Source organism: Schistocerca cancellata, chromosome 4 (genome assembly GCF_023864275.1).
Source record: "Schistocerca cancellata isolate TAMUIC-IGC-003103 chromosome 4, iqSchCanc2.1, whole genome shotgun sequence".
NCBI lineage: Eukaryota > Metazoa > Arthropoda > Insecta > Orthoptera > Acrididae > Schistocerca > Schistocerca cancellata.
The window spans coordinates 884258401-884265777 of record NC_064629.1 but is presented as its reverse complement, the minus strand read 5'-3'; the positions used below and the strand labels follow the sequence as shown (position 1 = coordinate 884265777).

Genomic DNA, 7377 nt, shown 5'->3' with positions numbered 1-7377 from the left:
ATTTGTGACAATCGTGTGTCTCAGGCACACGGAATTTCTGTGTACCCCACGAGGGTCAGCTGAAACAAGAAGACGTACTGAGTACCAGCATGCCACGGGCCTGCTGTGTAGAGAAGTTGCTTCGAAAGCAGAGAAGGCGTGACGTATAATGGCAGTTGTGTTTATTCAGTTCACAGCTTTGGAAAGTTCCCTAGAAGTTTAATGTGCCATTAATCATGTCTAGAGCGGGATGCACTGTTGTAGTTTTTTCCCCCCCATATGTTTCATTATGCTGGAGCAAAGTAAATTCGAAAGTGGGAGGCTTTCCGAATCCGTTAGTTTTACTCATGACTATACTCACAAATGTCAGCTCTCTCACAACAGCGATGTGATTGTGAACAACGATTACACATTTGATATTGACTAACGTGGATGACCTCCAATTGTAGAGTAAAAGATACACAATAAATCTATATGTCAAATCACAACCCCAGGAGTGAACTAAGTTATCGGTAGGCACGTGTTTGATAGACTGTACTACGACGTCATTATTTTACATCTTCAAAATATTTTACCATGGCGTATGTATTTCATATGTATGGTGTTTGTATGGTGTATGGATGGTGTGACTGTGGTGTATATGCCGGCGTAACATGGTACGCCTACGTTACGTTGTCGCGATACCACGTATACATTGGTGGGACGCCGTCAGATCGTTCGGATATTTTCGGGTAAAACACAGGTTTTTATAACCCGAGTACTGAACTAGAATGGACGGTATATTGCCCAAAAGCAGTGGGAGTCCCTTCATCCTAGTTATTCGTAAAAGACCGTGATTTCAGAGTCTTATGCTATGTTTCATTTTGTAGGCTGTCAAAGCATCTTCCACAGTGTCGATTTCTAACTAGGAGAATCCAAATGTCAACAAGAAAATAGTACTTAAAATATGCTCGCTTCACTCTGTGCCAATCATCCCTCACGGAGCGGTGTAAATTAAAACGCAGACTCAAAGACGAGTAGGAGTACAGGCAGCGGCGGTGTCAGCATCTCAGTAGTAAAACTTTACACAATGTATGTTTAAAGAAACTACTTCTATAAATTGCAAGTTTGTATCTTGCTACTAATAACTCAGAACTTAGTTGTTAAGCTACAATTAACTGGTAGCACACGGATTCGTTGCCTAGTAGCAATGTATATCTTTTTTAAAACAGCTAACTGCAGAGGACATGGAAGGGAAATAACAGCAGCACTTTTTTTAGGAAATCTACTTCTTTTACTTATTTAAATACACAGGGTGATTCAGCTGCCCCTACCGCTGTCGTTTTAAGCAACCCGCATTGTTATAGTTGGCCTTAATAAACCACACGTGACATTTTCGTACTCTCTCGCTCGCTAAACACAAACTGATAGCCCACGGAAAAACATTTGCAGAACTTTTTTCTAGAAAATTTTACGTAGTTAATTTTTTGCTGGGATACGTTTTCCATGGAGCCCACTGTTTTGGAGTTATTGAAGAAAAACGCATAAAACTGACCTTCAAACTTACCTCCACACCCCACTCATCCCGCACCAGTCAGGATATCTAGATTTTTGCTCGTGGTACTCCCTTCGGCCAACTCGAACTATTCCCGATTTTCGGCTTTTCTTGGTCTTTACTGATTGGGCTATTACACCACCAGCATAGTCGACTACTTCGTTAATGATATTAATTTAAACCTGTCCATGAGGGTAATGAACACAAAACGACTTTCGTACTCGTAACTCTAAAATTAATTACTTTGACAGCTCGATCCAGACTTAACCCTTACAAGCACAGCAGTTTCGTAGTCACAAGGTCTGACGAATACAACTATATAATTGTTTATTTTATGTTGTTAAAATTCACAAAATTGTTCGGTAAAATTTATACGAACATTAATTTTACAATTTTTAAGTGCTCGATTAAGCCAGAGGCGTCATAAGGCAAGTCAATGAAGCCCAGTAAAGGTCTAATTTGAGGAAAAATTTGTTCCATCTCAAATATTTCTACAGTTGTAGGAGGGAGTGCTATGAACAACATACCAGAAGTTCTGACCCCTAAGGGCTGAGTGTGGGAGTGGTAGTGCGTTTGAGGGCCACTATTGTACGTTTTTCTTGAATAACTTGAGAACTACGGCCTCTAACGAAAACATATCCCTGTACAAAATTTAACTACATTGAATTTCTTTCCAAAAGTTTCTGTTCCTTTTTTGTCCATAAAGAGCGGCAGAATACGAAAATATCGTTCGCTGTTTATGAGGGCCAGCTATAACATTGGAGGCTGCATAAAACGACAGTCGTAAAGGGAGATGAATCATCGTGTATTCATTTATTTGCTATCATTACGCCGAACCACAGTATTTCGCGAAAAGTTGTCTTCTGTAAGCTTTAAATCCAGCCTGTATTGAACTGAGTTCAACAGGCGCAATCATACATCGGAATACCATTCGTGAATCTAGCCTCTACGGACTTGATAGGTTTGACGCACTTAGGTACCGGGGGGAAACATGCATTGATCCACTTGGTCCATATTAACACTGTTGTTTTGCAAATACTCAACATTCATAGCATGACCCTCTTACATATGGATGAGAAAGGTACAATCCGTCCGTTGCAATTAATACAGTAAAAAGGCGCTACTTATGCACCACAGGGCTACTTTGGATATGCTGCTCTATAATAATTTCGTAATTTGGTATCCATTAATTCTTTTGTTTGAGTGAAGTATGGTTTCCATTGTTAAAGGTTATTAGTCATCAAAAATGGTAAGAAATACGAAAAAAACGTTGTTAAGCGCAACTGTAAAAAGGAGGACATGGAAAAGGCCAGAGATGCTGTTAAGGAGGGGGATGTCAAAGAGGGTGGCTGCAATAAAATTCACAGTTTCTAGAACTGCAGTTGTAAGAAGATTGCTTGGCAAGGATCTTGGAACTGTCGGACATCCAACTGTTTCGAGCAAAAGTGAAGAAGACATCATTGCGGAAACCGTTGGCACGGCGGCAAACTGGAGACTTCCGCTAACACACCTGTCTTCAAAGAGAATACCCCCGGTCCAGATATCCCTAATTAATTGGTAGCTTGAACAATCTCTCCATTACAATAGCTTCCAATATAAAGCAGTTCTGATCATCTGTCAACCGTAATGACATTTTGAACTTCTTCAATAATGCTGAACTTCCTCTTCAGGAAGTAAAAAATAAAAATCTCTAGTTAATTTTATCCATATTTTGCCGCTTAAAACGTGACTGTATTCAAACCATTGGAGGTATGAATTAAACAACGCCTTCAGTCACAACTTTTTCGTGTTTTATCTCTACATTTTTGATGAGACCAACGTTACGGACAATCCTGGGTGCAGAAACGTTGTTGTTCCCAGAAACACAAAAAGGGTAGAAAGGATACAAAGGCACTCCTAGTCTTCAGTTCGCTTGATCGTACGCGGGAACGCAAATGAAGATCTACTTTCTTCTAAGCATATGTACAAGACACAACCTGTAGGACAACTGGACTCAAGCCGGACTAGCTAGAATAAAATATGCCAGCAATCCAAGTGGTTGGTTTGACACAAACCTCTTCGAAGCGTGATTCTTTGGAATTTTGTTGCCACTTGTTGAAGCCACCCGTGATCCTGAAGACACAGTGGTGTTACTATCAGACAACCTTGCTAGCCTCTTTTCTCCTAAAGTGATTGAAGCATGCAGACATAGTAAAATTTATATCACTCCACTCCCACCAAAAGCGGAACACCTCGATGTTGCAGTAATTGTCTCAATGAAGAGGAAACGGAGAGTGTCCTTTCTTGTTAAGTACACTATGCATTGAAATTAGTGAAACAGTGAGCAAAAATTTGGTCTGAAGACTTAAATCTACCAGCCTGCATCCCTCGACCCACACTGAGGCGTTGAAAAGAATTCCTGATGGATTAGATGGCAACAGTAAGGAAATGAGTAGAAATGATAGGTTGCTACAGTTGTTGAGGCAACATCGAGTAAGTTGTGTGAAGAAGAGACGAAAACAAGGAAACGAACAAATGCATCTGATACACATGTGCACGAGAATGAAATGGAAACTTCTGTGAGATTTTCTGTGTCAGCATAGACATCATCCTGCCAGAAAGGACTTTCATCCACGAGTACCCAAACTATACGATAAAACAGACCAGTTCTTGTAAGTCGGAGAACAACTGAAGACACATTTACATTCAGTATTTGCCATATAAACTGGAAAAATTATAGAGGTAAACATGATTGGAGCGAATGAGTAAAATACCGCGGATGGATCTGTGGTCCATGCAATGGTGTAAGAACTAACCCATACTAAAACTGCCACCGTTCCGAGGAATCATATGATGAAATTGTGGATGACAGTGAAGTCGACAAAGAGTACATAACAGAGTGAAAATCACAGAAAGAGATACAACATGCCTTGTAATTACGTTTAATCTCTCTCAGGTATTAGTTTTTTGAATTGTATCCTAATATTATTAGAAGTTTATAGTATTTTGACTTATTTTCAGTACTTTAATCATTTCGTGTTAATGTGTTGTCTTTTGGTTAGTGCGGCATTCATATATTACCACTTTCTTTTGATTTATATCCAGTATATTTAATCAGTTTTTGTTGTTTTAGTTTGTTGAGTATATGTAATGTTTTAAAAGCTGATTAAAATTTTCTAAGGATAATTAAAATGAGCCTAGAGGCAGATTTTTCTTATTTATGGGGTAACATGTGCAGCCTTCAATTTAGAACTCACTTTCATTCGAAACGAGGTAAGGTGTTCAAGTAGACTCAAATACGATTTTACTTGGACATTCATAAACTTTTTTCTGAGATTTTGTTTCAATATTTTCCAGTTTCGATATGAGCTGAGCTAACCTACGAGTTAAGTCTGTACATAGCATTTTTAATGAATTCTCATAGTAAGACTCTAACCAGCTAGATCAAAAATCACACTTAATCAGAGACAAAGTAGCCCAATTTTACAGAACTGGACTGTACAAGTCTTTAAGTTTAACAACACATGAGTGCTTTAGATGTATGTTCATATGCCATAAGTAAATTTTAGCATTGCCTCACGATATAGTTATATTATAAACATCTTACGACCAATCATGTGAACGTTAATCGGAGTATGAGATGCGTCATACTCGTCCGTCACATTTCCTCTCTTTATATTCCACAGCACCACAAATACAGGTTGGTTAGAAACACTCTGAAAAGATTGTATGGGTGTTGCTGAGAAACAGTTGTTAAAAAATGAATTTCGATATGTTGCGCCGTTTCCGAGCTATTTATCACTGAAGTTAGCCAATCAGTTTGCTGTGAGCGCAAATTCAAGCACTTGCACGCGCAGTACTGTAGTGCACGGACATGTGTGTGTCAGTGAGTTACCACTTGCTGAAATGCTCATTACCAGCTAAAATGTGTGTTTTCCGGAAGTGATAAATATAAGTTAGGTGAACAAAAGCTGCGTTTGTTCGGTTTGAGGAAATCAAACAAATAATATGCATGCGCTACACCGCCTCCGGCCGACTCCTTGAACTGGCGCCCGACGGCCTCATTCGCATACTTCAATGCTAAATAACTTGGAAACATGAAAATGTACCGAATATTTTTCTTAACAACTTCCCACCAACACCCTCACAAGCATTTTAGACTGTTTCTGACCGCCCTGTATAGCCCCCTCGTACCATGAATATTGAACCTTAGCACCAACGGGTTGTGCGTTTTCCACTTCTATTGCCACGTCAAAGTCACAATCCGGTGATAGACCCACAATAACGCGTTTACATCCACTTGCAGTGACGTTATATGTGACGGCGGAAAGCAGTACTCTCGTTGGGGTTGTCTGAGGCTCGGTGAGATTTAGTAGTTCCAGCTGTGGCTGTGGAGTTGAATAGCCGCAGAACACCAGATCCGAAATCTCGGGAAGTCATCCTGCGGACGGTGGCTGTTGCTGGTGCTGTGGCTCAGGCAGGAACTTCTGCGTATCCTCGTCTGTAGCAATAACAACAAAAAACTAAGTATAAACGTTATTAATTTATCACAATAGGTCAGCGTGTCTGTCAAATACACGTGCGTGGAGTAGTATAACGTTAACTGCCACGTCGGAATGCTGTGACGCCCGTATGCAAATTGGTTGGTTTTTGCTAATAAAATCCATATTGTTATAACAGAAAAGAACTGTCAAATAGTAACTGTGAGACTACTTCTTGCCAGATGATCGCGGCGGCGCTTCATACTCGACGGAAGTTCAGAAGGTAAAGGACAACGCACACGCAATCTAAGTATAAAAATTGAAATAGCTCTGAGGGCGGAGAGGGTAAGATAGCATTCCATTGGTGCCCTGAGGCCCCTCCGCGTTTTCTCAAAACCACAGAAAGGGGGGGAGGGGAAGGAGAAGGGAATTCCAAGGGAACTCCAGGAATAATGCACTGCCAGAGAGTCGAATGCTGGCTTCATTGATTCCGGAAAATATTGACGCTGATGTCACGATTTCTGGGGATGCTGAGCTGATACCAGCGAAGTTTCTGTCAGAACATGCACTGACCCTCTTCTCATATACATACGATATACAGTCTCAACGAATATGAAGCCAACTGTAAAACGAGTGTGTTTAACAAACCAGTAAACAAACCAGGGATTTGTTATAAATAAATTACTTTATAATCTGTTCTAAAGTGCCCAAACAAACAGTTCTCCACAGGTACAAGAAAGGATTAGCTTCTTGATAAAAGATTTATACTACTGCTTATAATTGTTGATGGTTATTTAACAGGAAATTTGTTAATCAATGTTTGTAAAATATCCATTTGCCTAAAGCTGTGAGGGACTGGTGAAAAAATAAAGATGCTTAATTGACTAGTGGGCAACGGCCTTGCCGCAGTGGTTACACCGGTTCCCGTGAGATCACCGAAGTTAAGCGCTGTCGGGCGTGGTCGGCACTTGGATGGGTGACCATCCAGGCCGCCATGCACTGTTGCCATTTTTCGGGATTTGCCTAAAGCTGTGAGGGACTGGTGAAAAAATAAAGATGCTTAATTGACTAGTGGGCAACGGCCTTGCCGCAGTGGTTACACCGGTTCCCGTGAGATCACCGAAGTTAAGCGCTGTCGGGCGTGGTCGGCACTTGGATGGGTGACCATCCAGGCCGCCATGCACTGTTGCCATTTTTCGGGGTGCACTCAGCCTCGTGATGCCAATTGACGAGCTACTCGACCGAAAAGTAACGGCTTCGCTCAAGAATACCATCATGAAGACCGGGAGAGCGGTGTGCTGATCCGACGCCCCTCCTATCCGCATCCTCCACGGAGGATGACACGGCGGTCGGATGGTCCCGGTAGGCCACTCGTGGCCTGAAGACGGAGTGCTTTTAATTGAC

The 7377-nt window shown here is 41.1% G+C and overlaps 2 pseudogenes; both read left to right on the top strand.

Annotated features, from left to right (window-relative positions):
- Window positions 1–6863: 6863 nt before the first annotated feature.
- LOC126185822 (5S ribosomal RNA) lies at window positions 6864–6981 on the top strand (annotated as a pseudogene).
- A 66-nt stretch (window positions 6982–7047) lies between these two features.
- Window positions 7048–7165, top strand: LOC126185821 (5S ribosomal RNA; annotated as a pseudogene).
- Window positions 7166–7377: the final 212 nt, after the last annotated feature.